The sequence below is a fragment of the Python bivittatus genome, unplaced genomic scaffold (assembly GCF_059951505.1).
Source record: "Python bivittatus isolate LINGU-HERP-01145 unplaced genomic scaffold, Pbiv_v1 ctg000080_np1212, whole genome shotgun sequence".
Classification (NCBI taxonomy): domain Eukaryota; kingdom Metazoa; phylum Chordata; class Lepidosauria; order Squamata; family Pythonidae; genus Python; species Python bivittatus.
In genome coordinates, this window is record NW_028277035.1 from 80,596,036 (window position 1) to 80,610,637 (window position 14,602).

Genomic DNA, 14,602 nt, shown 5'->3' on the forward strand with positions numbered 1-14,602 from the left:
TGATAAGTCTTGGTGAGGATGGGTTTTGCATAATTATTCCCCCTCTGGTCTGCATAGATAATTTTTGACATCCGTGCACTTCTGAACTCTGCCTGCTGGCACTGTTGGGAGACTTGATAATCAAAATAGAAATTAATTCAAATTTAAAATAATCCAGCTAGAAGTCACTCAAGAAGTAATTAATTGAAAGGCCCAGAGGGGAGTCTATGAGTGAAGTTGCAAATATTGTCCTTACAACTGCAGATAAAAATATTTCATTGCCATCTAACACAAGGGAATTTGGAGATATAATTACATGGCTTGTAGGTTATTTCTTTATTGTTTGAATGTGTGCTGGCTTTGGCTTACACCCTCCTTCTCCAACCAATGACGGCGCTGTCTACAGATGATGGAAATTATAGTTCTGGAAGCCACCAGATTGGGGAAGGTTGAGTTACACAAACACACTGACAAAGCAACACGTCCAGGCTGAGAGAGAAAACAAACAGAGCATTTGTATATCAAATCAGCTTATCAGAAAGTCCTGCTGTGAGTTGGCTGGACTAAGCATTTTAACAGAAACCCACCCGTGGCTCACATTTCCCTCTAAGCGTAATTTGGGGAACAGAATGACGGGTGAACTGCACTTTATAAGTAGTGTTTTACGATTTAATATTTTGTGTTGATTAGGTCACTGTGGCTTGTTCATAAGACAGACCTGCATCTAGCCCTCCCAGTTTGTTTCTGTTCTTAAGCCTGTCCTGTGCCTTAATGATGTTGACAGTCAAGGAGACAAGGAGGCCTCAACAGAGGCAGAGGAAGAGGCAAGAGCCATGGGACAGGCAGTTGGTCCTGGGCTTTCAGGAGCTAAAGAATTACAGTTTATATTATCATTAGATTATTGTAATTATTGTGGGACTGATGTAATTAAATTTATTGTAATAAGAATATCTTGTATTGAGAAGCCATTTAAGCCCCAACTCTTATGAATGTCCTAATATTCCTCTTTCCTCTTTGTCCTGCAGTCATTAGATTTCTGATTTTCAGAGACTTCAGTCCGATTGCTTTGTTTATATCACTGTATTGTCAAGCAATCACTTTTTCACCCCTTGCCCCATTGTTGTTCTAAGCACATCTCTCAACACGCATCTGGAAACAGCCAGGAGAAAGTAGGTAGATTTTAAGCATCACAAATGCACCTTTGATCTTCTTATCCCGCTATGCAGAATGCACGCCACTTGCTGATTTTTTTTCCTGAAAGCCACACTTCTCCACATTAGGGCGAAGCACTGAGGTTTGTGGACGCTACTGGAAATTTAAATGGATTGACTATGTGTCTCCTTCCACATCCAAAACACACACTCCTAATGTCCCTTCATGGTCACTGAATATTGGCCCTGGGATTATTGGAATGAAGCTTCAGTATCTTCCTTGAGCTACAATGAGGCTATTGGTTAAAGTGAGATCTGGTCTCCAAGTGATAAAGTTTTCAGCTTGTCTGTTTTTTAAGAAAGCAACCTCTTGCTGTCTACCCCGGGGGTGGGGGGTGGGGGTGTCAGTAAGCATTTGCCATTTGCTTCAGTCATCAGGCTTTTCTCATTAAGAAAAGTTTCCCTTTCTTGCTCTCCCCCTCCCCCCTCCTATTTCCTTCCTTCTTTATCTCATTCTTCCCTCCCATCCCTGGGGGTGTGGAGTTTCCCCTCACCTGTTCCTGCTTATGAAATTAAATCCCAATTTAGCCTGGGTCAGTAACAGAATTCCAATTTGTATTCCAATTTTGCAAAGACATAAACTCTTTGAAGTTTAAAATACTATTAGGAGATTATGATTACGGCTCTTTCTTCTCTTTTCTTTTTCAATTGGAGTTTTCTCTCTCTGCCTTAAAACTTTGTGGCTGGAAAGGCAGGGAAAGGAAAACAACTTGCTAAAAAGGATGGGTTCTTTGTTCCTTATGAAAGTCTCCCAACATTCTTTAAGCTACTGTTTGCAAAGGACAGGGTAAGGGCATAACTTATAATCATGACATAATTGCGAGAGCAATTTTCATAAATACTGCAATCTGGAAAGCTGTACTGTTGATTTCTGACAACCGTATTAACTTTTATGAATATTTTACTGACGATAACCCTCTTTGGTGTAATTGTCGGCATGAATTCTGCTTAGTTTTATCCAATCACAATCTTTCTGAAAACCATCTAACAATCAAAAGGAAATCATGTCCATACATACTCAGAAGTACACTTCCTTTCACTCTTGGGTATTGCAGATTGAAAGATGTTTCTCTCTTTGAGCTCTGCTTGTTCAAAAGCTTCCTGTACCATTTCAGATCTTCTAGGGATTTCTGGGAAATGACAAAACTCACGCCTGGAACTTTTGACAGCTGCTTTTCTCATGACTGGAACTTTGTTTAAGTTATTACAACTTAGATTTTTTTAATTAAAATCCGCATTCAAGAGGAAATGCGTTGTGTTTGTTTTATTTAACAAGACGTTTGGAAAGTACATGGCAGTAATTTAATTCAGTGCCCTTAAAATACTTTGGATTTTCTATTTATTTATTAGAAATAAATAATACATTTCTGTACGGGGGAAAAGGCTTTGAACAAAAATATATAACAGCAAATAACTGGGTAGTACTTGTTTATTTTCCTCTCTTGGTTGGCAGAACACCACTCGTAGTTTGCAAATAATTTGTATGCCTTGATATTTCTTCTTGATCATAAAACAGACATTTTGATCTGGGCAGCTGATCGATAACTGCAGTTACCATGTGTCAAAGACATTACATAATAAGTAAACAAGCAACCAGATAGGCTGGTTGGGGTGGAAAGATCCTTGCTCTTTTATTGTGTGTATGTCTTTAAGTCAGTCTTGTCCCCAGGTGACTGCCTGGATGAATCTCTGCAGTTTTCTTGGCATGATTTTCGGAAGTGGTTTGCTATGGCCTTCTTCCTTAGGGCTGAGAGAAAGGGACTGCCCCAAGTTGACGTTGTGCTTAAAGCAGGACCTGAACTCATGGTCTCTCACCTTCTAGCCTTGTGCCTTAATTAGTACACCAAACCCACTCTCAATATGGCAGTAAATGATTAGATATGCCAGTTTAGATAAAGCTTCTGTTTCACCCAGGATGTCAAGTAACCTGGACTGTTTTCCATTAAGTATACATTTCCAACTAACTTGATCACTTGTCCTTGAACTGGTGGGTCCCCAAGATATGTAGGAAGTCAACTCCCATAATCCCTAGCTAAAACTCTGCACTGAAATCCTCTTCAGATGGCCTCTTCCAAAATCCCCTCCTACAGAAAGTGGTTCTTTATCAAATGTACAACAGGTTTATGGAATTTTCTCTCAAGAGCACTTTGATTGACATCTCCTTTGCTATTACTTTAACACCAGCATGTTAATTTTATTTCCCAGGCTCCAATAATGTTATCATTCCTGGCCCTTAGTTGCTGTTTTTATTTCATCATCTTATTTTTATTAGCATTTTGTAAGTATTATCTTTTTCAGTAAGATTCTAACTGCTGTAAGATAGGCTACCTTTTCTGGTTTAGGGTAAGGTTGGAGAAACCTCTTTGCTGTCATCTAGTGCTTGTCCAGACTTTTGCAGCCCAAATCTGGCAGCCTTTCCAAAGGAAATTTAACATTAAACTTCCCAAACTGCCATGTTCCATGTGCTTAGGCCCTACATCTCACATAACTTAACCAATCTCTACATTGGCTAGGGAACTGGAAATTGTAGACTGATATAATGGTGCCTTAAACACATTAAAGACCAGTACAGTGGTACCTCGGGTTACGAATTTAATCCGTTCCGTGACTCTGGTTGCAACCCAATTTGTTCGCAACCCGAAGCAAATTTTCCCATAAGGTTCAATGTAATTACCGTTAATCCGTTCCGGCGTCCGCGAACCATGCGTCAAGGGCGGAAAAATGGCCGCGGACCACGCGGCAGGGCGGAAAAACGGCCGCGGACCACGTGGCACGGGCAGAAAAGCGGCCGCGGACCATGTGTCACGGCGGAAAATGGCCGCAGATCCGGTTCGTACCCGAGGCGGAGTTCGCAAACCGAGGTAAATTTTTGCGGCCGGAGCTGGTCGCAACCCGAAAACTTCATAAGCAGAGGCGTTCGTAACCCGAGGTACCACTGTACTGATAAACGGGATTGCCAAAAGTGATTTTGCAGACTAAGTGGCCTGCTGGAGTTGAGATTTCTAAAATATGTATCATGAGATAAAGCAGGACTATAAAATGTGGGGGCAAGAAATAACAATTGAGTTCTATAAGAAAAAGGTAATACAGAATCAGAAGACAAGTCACTTCTTTCAAGGAAAACTAGCTGCATTTGACCCCAAGCAATGAATAGAATAGAACACTGGCTGAAAAATAAAATTGTGGTAGGAATGTTTTAAAAAAAACCCTCTAGCCACACTGACTTCATTTTTGGCAGAAAGCGTAAGATTATCTGATTTGCAAGCATAACAGAATCACTGGTCCTTAGGCCAAGGAGATGGGCTCTGCTTCTGAGAATGTGAATCACCAACTTGGATTTTTGTGGGGTGAGTTTGAGGATGGTTAAATGCTCTGTCTGCAGGAAATTACCAGGAGGAGGTTACACATTTTCCTGAATCAGTCTCAGCTGCACACACCTTTCTAATGACTTATAAGAGAGCTCTTTTATGACATGCTTTGCTGGCGAGGGATTAAGCAGACACTAATTGAAAAGAGGAAAAAACTTTTTGCAGAGTCTTTCTCATCTTCCCCTATTATCTTTATCAAGGAGTCAAATGGGTTCTTTAAATAGCTACCTGATTGAGCTATATATCTTTAAATGAGCTTATTTTGTTGGATGAGAGAAGAAGATAGTCCTTGTAAACTTTTTGCTAACTGAAGGTTCCCCCCCCCCAATGGCCTCCTTTTTATACCAGTGAGTAAGAGAAATTAAAACATCTCCATATGACTGGACAAGCTCACAAGGATTCTGTTTAGAGGAGAAATCCAAGTCTCTAGTATAGTTCTATGGTGGTATTGGGTGATACAAACCTAGTGCATGTTTGTATTAGCTGAAAGACATAGTGTAGTGCAGGGGTGCAAAAAGTGTGGCCCACCAATATTTCTTCTGTGACTCCCAGAATGGCTGGGGCCAAATATTCACTAATTTGAGGGTCTTTTTTAAAAAGAGGCACAATCAATTCCTTAATCAATGCAGATTTGTAAGTGAAGGGAAAAAAGGATGTGATTGAAAGCACCCTTCTGGACCTGGAAGAGGCAGCACTGAAACAGCTGGAATAGCCCCCCTTTCTCAACCCCAAGCTCATCTTATTTCCCCCCTCCCCAAAAGGTATTACTGCTACGGGACCCATGGCTGGCTGGGGAATTCTGGGAGTTGAAGTCCACTCATCTTAAAGTAGCCAGGTTTGTACAACACTGGCGTAGGGGAGGACAGGAGAGGCAGGCTGCAAGGCAGGCTGCAACTGAATGAGGAAGCAACCTCTCAATGACTTCAGCAGTGATAGGCAATAAGCAGGGCTGAAATCCAATTGCCAGGACTGCAGTAAGCAGTGACTACTCTGCTTAATCCCTGCCTGGAGCTCGGCTTGGCACTCAGCAGCAACCTCCAACTCAGCTTGGAGCTTGACGCACATAAAGAGCAACCAAGTTAAAGCAGCAAAAAAATCTCCTGTGGATGCAAAAAATTTTGGAGGGAAGTAAGGACTGTACACCACCTTCTGATAAGACAGAAAAGGGCCCAGAAGTCAAAGCTCTCTTCCTAAAACAACTCCTGGCTCTACCTGCTTTGAAGTATGGCCCTTGGCATGCTATACCAAGCTTGGTGTGGCCCTTGAGGTTAGAATATATGATCTAACATTTATAAGGGAGAGGTGATTTTCTCTATCAACAGTTTTCTCTAGGGGTAAGCAGAACTTCAGAGGAGAAGCAGCCCAGCCTCCTTTCTATGTGAATTCATTTTCATTTTGCCTCTCTTCTGAGGCTTCTTCTAGCAGCTCTGATATCTACAAGTCTCTTCTGAAGCTTCTGACTGCTATTAGAACCCTTGCTGGCCAAGGCTTTAAGGTGATGCAAATTGGGAAGAATGGCTCACCCTTTCATCTTGACAAAGAGAGTCCCCTTGCTTCACAAAGCAGAGGCAAGGCCACCTCCCCAAGGCCCAGTCTTTTCTTCTAAGGGTAGCTCTTTAATAAGGAAAGGAAAGAAAAAGAATTACAGTAGACTGTAGTGGACTGTAGTGCTGTGGACTGAAGACCTGGCCCCGGGAATGGGGAAGTCAAAATAACCCCAACCCTGATTTTCTTTGGTATTAAATGATGCAGAGACAAATCCTGACAGGCTTTCACCTCATTGTTACTATACTGTAGAACAATACAGAACGTTGCTGAAATCCTTGCTGTTGTTGTTTCTTGATCTTGCCTACCTCAAAGGGCTGACACCAATTGAACCCCAGCTGGGACATGTTAAGCAGTGTGCCACAGCTTCTGCGGTTAACCCATGTAGTGAATTGTGCAAATACAGAGAATAGATGTGGCGCTCTACTTTCATACAGGAAGAAATTTTCATGGGGAAAATCTCTTTTGAACCATGTAGCCAAATGTCTTCTTATCAGAATAGATTAACTTGGGGAAAGAGGAAATCAGCAAGAGAAGGCAACAGAGAATTATAAAGAAAATCAGTTAATTATGTTACTTGCTTGAATAGGATTTGGAATTTCAGAATATATACAGAGAAGATGGTCTGAGAGCAGACCTGCTTAGCTATTGTTATTTGGCTCTTCCTTAATTTGTTTTGCTTTCTTTTGAGAATGGTTGTCTTACAGTTTTATGAAACTCTGGATGCTGGAAGTTTTCAGCCAGAAATGGTTGACACTTCAGCGGTTCGAGCCCAAGCTCTGCGTGGCAGGGTGAGCTCCCGTCATTCATCCCTAGCTCCTGTCCACCTAGCAGTTCGAAAGGATAAGCGAGTAGATAAATAGGTACTCTCACCCCGGTGGGAGGAAAAACGCCGGCGGCACCTTGCACGGGAAAATGGGAATCGGTTGCTGGACACAACGCAACAGAAGAGACTCAATTTCCTGCAACCACCAGCTGGGCTCTGCCCTAGGAAGGAGGCAATGGCAAACCACTTCTGCAAAAACCTTGCCAGGAAAACGGCAGGGACTCACCCAGGCAGCCTCCATAGAATCAGTCACGATTGAAGCGGATTAAAAAAAAAAAAAAGCCTCTTAGAAAGATGGACTGCTGTCTTACTCATTCAAGTAAAATGTTCCATCTCTGGCCACAGATTCTTCAGTGTCAGTTGAAGGGGCAAATGGTCTATCCAGCTTCCCAGCATGAGGTCAACGAACCAGATGTTCTAAGTGCATTGTCAAGCTTTCTCATACAATAGGACTATGTCACATATATTTTCAGTGCAGAAATTTGCAGATGTAATCCTTTCATCAGCAGCTGAAGGGGATTGGTAACAGATAATGGAAAATATTCTTCTCTACAGGAGATCCTGAAAAATTGCTGTTAAAGAGGAATACTGCAACACCGGGCTAATTGACAAATAGTATAAGGCAATTTCCTAGATTCCTCTGAAGTAAAAAAACAAACCAACATAAAAAGAGGATACTTAATATTATTGAGCTCTTTGCATGTGCAACTCTATTACGTAACCAATCGGTTTCCCAGCCAATCTCATCCTGGTTCATATAATTAATCTTGCCCCTCCTTGTCTTCCATCTGCTTGCTATTATTGCCTCTATCACTTGCTTCCCCACTATTAGAGAAGATTCTGTTCTATGCCTTGCTCCCTTGTTGACAGACCATAGTAACTTCTTTCTCCAATTTTGCTCATAATTCAAACTGACTACTGTGTCTCGGGTTTATTGAAGATTACTCCATGCACTTGTATATATGCAAATACACACACACACACACATTTGGGGGAATAGTGCAGGGAACTATATATGGGCTAAGTCACAATTTACTCCTTCCTCTGTTAATATCCCACTGGAGTTCCTTGCAAAGGTAGAAATTAACTTTCCCTCTGTTATGTTAACCTGTAGGAGACTGTAAATTAACACAGCAGAACCAACCTGTTCAACTTTTAAGTACGAGTCATATAGCTACGGCTACAAAATCTGGGATGCAAAAATCACAATAACTACTAGATTATAGAAAAGGAATACAGGAAATGCTAACACCTTGCTGTCATCTACTGATCATCCAGATTTTTCCAGCTCAGTTCTGGTAGTACAATGTAAAGCGGTTTGTTATCAGGGGCTAAAACCTACTGAGTTAGTGCTTAGTTAGAATGGGAAAACAGACTCTGTGAGAAAGCATAATGGGAGCAAGATGTACAGTACTTACTCTGCTGACTCATAGTATGAGCAGGCATGTGATAGAATTGCCATAATGAATCAGTGCATAATCCCGTATTTGATTATTCAGAAGGAAGCTGTGCCGAAATCATATGGATGTACGGATAATTGTGTGTGTGTGTGTGTGTGCCTTCAAGTCAGTTTTTAACTCCTGGCAACTGCCTGGACTAGTCCCTGAAGTTTTCTTGGCAAGGTTTTTGGAAGTGGTTTTCCATGGCCTCCTTCCTGTGGCTGACAGAGAGTGACTAGCTCAAGGTCACCCAGCTGGCTTTGTGCCCAAGGCAGGACTAGAACTCACAGTCTCCTGGTTTCTAGCCTGGTGCCTTAACCATTACACCGAACTGGAGATAATAGCCTTCCTGAAACTAGGGGACTTTGAGATATGTGAAATCCCCAAATTCTCAGCCAAGGAGTTGATCCACTTACATGTAAAAGTTGTTCACTTTTTGAGACCACCTATTCTAGGTAGAATCTACCTCCACATAACTGCAAGCAAAAAGTATTTGCTGAGAGACCTCACCTATCAGGGAGCTTAGCAGGAGGGGGCTTGGAAGCAGGTATTATCTGTTGAGGTACCCTCCTCTGGAATACCTTGTCCCTAGGGACATTTAAGAGGCTTGTTAAGACCTGACATTTCATGGAATCTTTGGGAATGAAGGAAGCATGTAAGCTGTTTGAATGTGTGTCCTGGTTACTAACAAGTGGAGCTATGGATATGATGAGTGTATCAATACAGGTGTTACTGTTTTATGTATTGCTTGTTTGGGTTGCATTACCTGAGTCTGTAAGCCACTTAGAGTCAATTAGATTGAAGTGGCATAGAAGTCATAGCAATAAATAGTCTTGCTGCTGTCTCTCTGTTAGCTTCATGAGGTAAGGTGGACCTCCTGATTTATCTGCTTGTAGGATCTTTTCAGTATTTAATGAAAGGTTTCATTAGAATGTAAACCTATCAAAGAAGAAACAAAAGAAAACATTTCTTCTGCCGTTGAGCTTTAACAAAGGATGAGAGGAAATGTCTGAATTCATTTGGTTTCCATATAACTTTAGGAAGGGTCTCTGGTTAAATCAAAATATTAGAATATTACAAGTAGATGGGCAAACATAGAACCTAAAGATGGACCTTTATGGATGCTCAAAGCTTGGCACTTCCATATGTCTTAGCATACACTGTGCACTGAGGATCTGGGTGTTGCTTCTCTGCCTTTCATAGGAAGACAGATTATCTCCCCTTCATGAGTATGTTCAAAACAAAAACCTAACTATGCTCTGCGTATTTTTTCATTTAGGCAGGTGACTTGTTATCACAATGTTTGTAGCAGTAGAGAGACACATTGATGATAAGGAGCAATGCCTAATGGAAACCCAGGAATTGTGATGCCCGAGGATTCATAACTGGCACTCTGAGCCCAGCAGAAGCTGAATAGAATTTTCTGATCTAAATATTCAAAAACGAAAGAAAGCCTGCAATTTTCAAGCCTCTTTAGGTTGTATCTAAAGGACACAATAGTAGCAGGAAGCATTTGCATGCTTGTCTGATAGTTGATGGTAGAAAAGTTATGCAAAATAGCTAGTCAAGCCTTTCATTTGGAGTAACTTTTGGTGTACCAGATGGCAAGAGAAAAATCGCACCCTCCTTTATTTTCATTTTCTATTGTTTAAATATGTCTCATGAAGACTAATTTATAGGAAGGAATCTCTGGGGTTATAGTATATTTTTGCCAAGGAAGCCTAATGTATGGGATAGCTTCTGGGGTATTGTTTTGTCATTGTTTAAAAAAAAAAAGTTTCTAGTCCTAAACAGAGATGAGGAACCTATCCCCCGAGGGCTAAATCTGCCCCACCAGACCACCACATCTTAAACAGCCACAATCCCAAGTTCTTTCCTCTCTCCGTCCCTTTACTATGAATCTGTGGAAGGATCTTACTCACTTTCTTGGGAGAGCAAAGTCAGCACAACAGGGAGTTACTAATTCAACCCTCCCAAAGAATCTAGAATTCCCAAGGTCTCAGACAGAGAGGCCCATTTTAGCTCTACTGGGCGAGATCTTTATAGTTGAAAAAAAGAGGCTTGAACTTGGAATGTTTTGCATAACACATCTCTCCCACCAAGATTCCAGTGTCGTCTTATATTTCCTGTATACCTCCCGTTGAGCAGTCTCAACTACAAAAGTAATGTAGTGTCAATTTGATCTACATGCATAATTCATTATAGTTTCAGAATCCATCTTTTAGATTGCAAGGTGTAAAACCATTTTCTTAAAAAAATTAAAAGCAGAGGATGAAATATGTATCTGACTTCTCTATATAATGTGAAGCTGTTATCTTTTGTATACTAAAGGGTGGAACAAACTCACTATTTGTGCATTTTTCTACCCGGGGCTCATATTGCAACCATCTAGAATCTTAAAAAAAACAAACAAAACATAATATAATAAGGTCACCACTTAATCACATGAGGTCTTCCTCAAAGAAACATCCATACATTAGACATTTATTGAATTGTATTCATTACCATTTGCATTGTGTTTGCAATAAGCAAGGGAAGCTATTTGGATAATTGAAGCTCTTGTCACGTAGCCAACTGGCTGAAAAAGCATGTTCATGCAGAAAGCTTGCAAGAAGTCCTGTGATATGTCTCCCAGACTTTAAGATACTAATTTTATCAACATTCTGGTTATCTAATAGAGACTCAGTATGTCTCACACACACACACACACACACACACACACAACCCCCCAGGATGCCCTTGAGAGTAATTGGTCAAGGTTCTACACTGGTTATTGGTAATCTTTTGTCCTTCAGACATTAGGACAACAATTTTCAGAGTTCCAGTATTTTGGGGGTAGCAGTCCCAAAATAATCTTGAGGGCTCCATATAGGGGAAGGGTCAAAGCAAAGAAAACCACAACTTCATGGAGGTTTGAAGAATAATTCATCACATTAGATCCTCAGTCACCAGGTGAGAATACTATGAGTCTTCTGAAAGCCCACTGATCTTTTTATATTTTTAAAAGCAAGCAGGTTGTTGCCTGTATTCCACTACAAATCCAATCTTAAATTATTTTGAGATTGCCTGGACAACAGGATGTCAAATAACTAAGAGGAACTGGGTATGTTAACCCTTAAGAACAGACATGGCAGAGGTCTTTGAATATTCAAAGGTGGAGTATCCTGGATTTATACTCCAGGATTAGCAGATGGAATTTCAGAAAAGCAAATTTTAGCTAAAGATTAGAAGAAATTTTCTAATAGTAAATCCTGTTGGACGTAGCTGCTCAAAAAAACCTTCTAAAGGGTTAAGCTGAAACATTTTCCTTCAGTCTAGAAAGTACTGCTCATCTTCCTTTTATTAGTTTATTCCTGGATGCTACTTCATGAAGGTTGAAGAAAACAAAGATAATTTCAAAGTGCATAAATCTGTTCATATCTGGGAAGGTCACAATAACTAAAATTTGATCTTAGAACAGTGAAAAGTTACATTCGTCACTTGCAAGTTCTACCCTGGAAATCTTCAGTGGAGGAGAGTATGCAAATATCCACTGCAGTCACAGGACACTCAAGTCTGGTTGCAGCATATCTATAAAATACACTAAAATGTTCACAGTATAAATAGATTTGTTAACAACAACAAAAAAAAGCCAACCATATCCAAATGCACATAACCATTTAGCAAACAATAGCATCAATAGTATCAATTCCCACCCAAAGGATCTTCAAAATAATTCTCTTTTTAAAAGCTTATGGAAAGCCCACAATGTGGGGCCTAATTCAGTTTCTGGGGGAAGGCTATTCCAAAGTGCAACAGAAAAACAGTACCTGTGGCCTTCAACCTCTCACCTCATGGAAGTGGGGCACTGCAAGTGGGTTTTCCTAGGACACTTGAGTTGAATGAGTCAAAAACAGTTGAAGAAAGTAGTCATGCAAGGTTAGAAGATTCTCCACACATCATTGAACATCATAGTAGTGTGTTATAGATTAACACATCAAAAATCCACACTTTTATTGGAATATAAGAAACTCTCTTAGATATGAGCATATGTCCATCTAGGACAATCTTCTCCATCCTCTGAGATAGATAGATAGATAGATAGATAGATAGATAGATAGATAGATAGATAGATAGATAGATAGATAGATAGATATTTAAATTTTTAGTAATCTCAGTAATAGCTATGCTGGTTTGGGAATTGTAGATATTAACCTTCACATATCTAGAAGGGGGCTAGGTTGGGAAGGGCCGTCTGTGATCAAAAATGAACAATTTCTCATCCCCTGATTCTTTAGTACACAAAACATGTTCATCAAAAGCCATCTTGTTTATGTGTAAGAGAATCTTATTTATTGAAGTCTTTATTTTCCCTCAAGCTAAACCCACATAGCAAGATATAACGATAACTGTCTATCCAGAACGGAAACTTTACATTTGAATGCCTGATTAACTGGTATACATTTTTCAGTTGAACACGGAAAAAGCACCTCTACTCTCTTTTAATGTTAATGAAAACTACATGACCCATTTTTCTCACACTACACATAGGTTTCTCAGAATTTCTATTGTGCCTTATTTTGTCTTTTCTTGTAAACCAACCCTGAATAATACTGAGGAGATAACAGCTCTTCCCTCCCTTGTTTTCTATCCTTCCTGAGGAAAATCAGCAGTAACAACAGCATGATGGCAAGTTTTGGGAAGCAAGAGATCATCTTTCTTTGAGGTGGTTGGAATTTCTTGGAAGGTTGTAACAAAGATAAAAGCAACACGAATTCTCCCCAGACCTCAAATTGTAGCTTCTCACTCAATGATGAAAACATAATTATCACACTGGGAGCCTTGAATGTTTAGCATGAAATGGCAGTATTTATTCTTAAACCTTCCACAAGCATTATTTATTTCCAGTGTTTCCCAGCTTTCAGATGTCTAATGTATACAAAATAAACATGATTAGAAAGGTTTTTGCATATGAGATTATGGATTCATGCGGTCATACAATGGACTGTACTACTTTAGAATGCAGTGGGAAATTCTTGAATGTTGCCCCCATTAAAAAGAAATGCATAAGTTGAGGAAACTAGTATAACGGGGAGAACCTGAGGTTTTTTTTCTTGCTTTCATTGTGTACTTTGTCAAATGCTTTGCTGAAGTCAAGGTATATTATACCTATGCCATTCCTACAATTCTATTAAGGAAGTTAACCAATCAAAATATGAGAAAATATTAGCCTGGCAAGACTTTTTTTGACAAATACATGAGGACTTCTGGTAATTATCATACTGTATTCAGGGTACTTACAAACTGATCTCTTTATGATTTGCTGTATACTCTCCCACCACTATGATTGCATGACTGTTTGAAAGATCTGAAGCTTATTTCTTGGATGGCAATAATCCACATTTTGTTGATTTGGAGGGCAATATTAAAGACCAACAGCAGTATTGCTTTTAACTGTCACCTCCACTTATTTTAATCCAGATGCTTATTGTAGCATTGCCAAGTTCATTCCTCTGGATTTCTCAGCAGGAGTGGATATTTTTAACATACAATGCAATTCTTCTTCCTTTCTATTGCTACTTTTCCTTTTCAACCAACAGTATCCCACAGTTGGTATGTTCCAGTCAAGAGAATAATTCACAAGGCCTCTGTTACATCCATTATTATGTCAGAAGAGGATGGAGAAACACAAATGTTCTGCTCTCACTTCCTTCCTATTGGTCTATTGTTGGGAGGGCTTTAGAAAAGTCACCATTTTTGAAGTCAAAGAACTAAAAAAAAAAAAAAAAAGCACTGACTTACCCATAGAATATGAGATAGAACTGGAAAAAAAATGGATTTGAGATTGTGAAATACACAAGCCTGACATACCCCTCTATCCCATTGTATTGTTACCAGGGACCTCTGGTTGTATATAGTGTATGTTGTACATACCACATAGCAAAAGAACTTACAAAAAAGCTTGGATATCTCACAGAGGGGAGTGAATATTCTATTCCCCACTACTGTGCCTCCAGAAAATCAAAGACCTAAAAATAAATGAAGATTAAATAATGGTTTCATTCAATGTCACAGTACTCTTAAATAATGGTTTCATTCAATGTCACAGTACTCTTTACATCCATACACCCAGAACTAGTGAAAGAATCCATGGCAGCAGTAATTTACCACACACCCGACTTAAATACACTAAATACACCAAGATCGAAATACCCAGAATCATGGACCTCATCAACCTCTGCCTCACTACCTACT

At 39.9% G+C, this 14,602-nt stretch overlaps 1 protein-coding gene and 1 long non-coding RNA gene across 4 annotated transcripts in view; one reads left to right on the forward strand and one right to left on the reverse strand.

The window, feature by feature from the left end:
- PRICKLE2 (prickle planar cell polarity protein 2) overlaps positions 1–14,602 on the forward strand; it is a 301,204-nt gene that overhangs the window by 115,766 nt on the left and 170,836 nt on the right. The gene's annotated exons all lie outside the window — the stretch shown is intronic.
- Positions 1–14,602, reverse strand: part of LOC148216747 (uncharacterized) — a 65,762-nt gene that overhangs the window by 18,937 nt on the left and 32,223 nt on the right. The window contains exons 2-3 of one of the 3 annotated variants that reach the window (XR_015794969.1): positions 11,862–11,950; positions 9,135–9,307 (exon numbers count right to left, since the gene is read on the reverse strand). The exons of the other annotated variants lie outside the window; for them this stretch is intronic. This is a non-coding gene — a long non-coding RNA (uncharacterized LOC148216747). The remainder of the gene's footprint in view (positions 1–9,134; positions 9,308–11,861; positions 11,951–14,602) is intronic. 3 annotated transcript variants of the gene reach the window in all.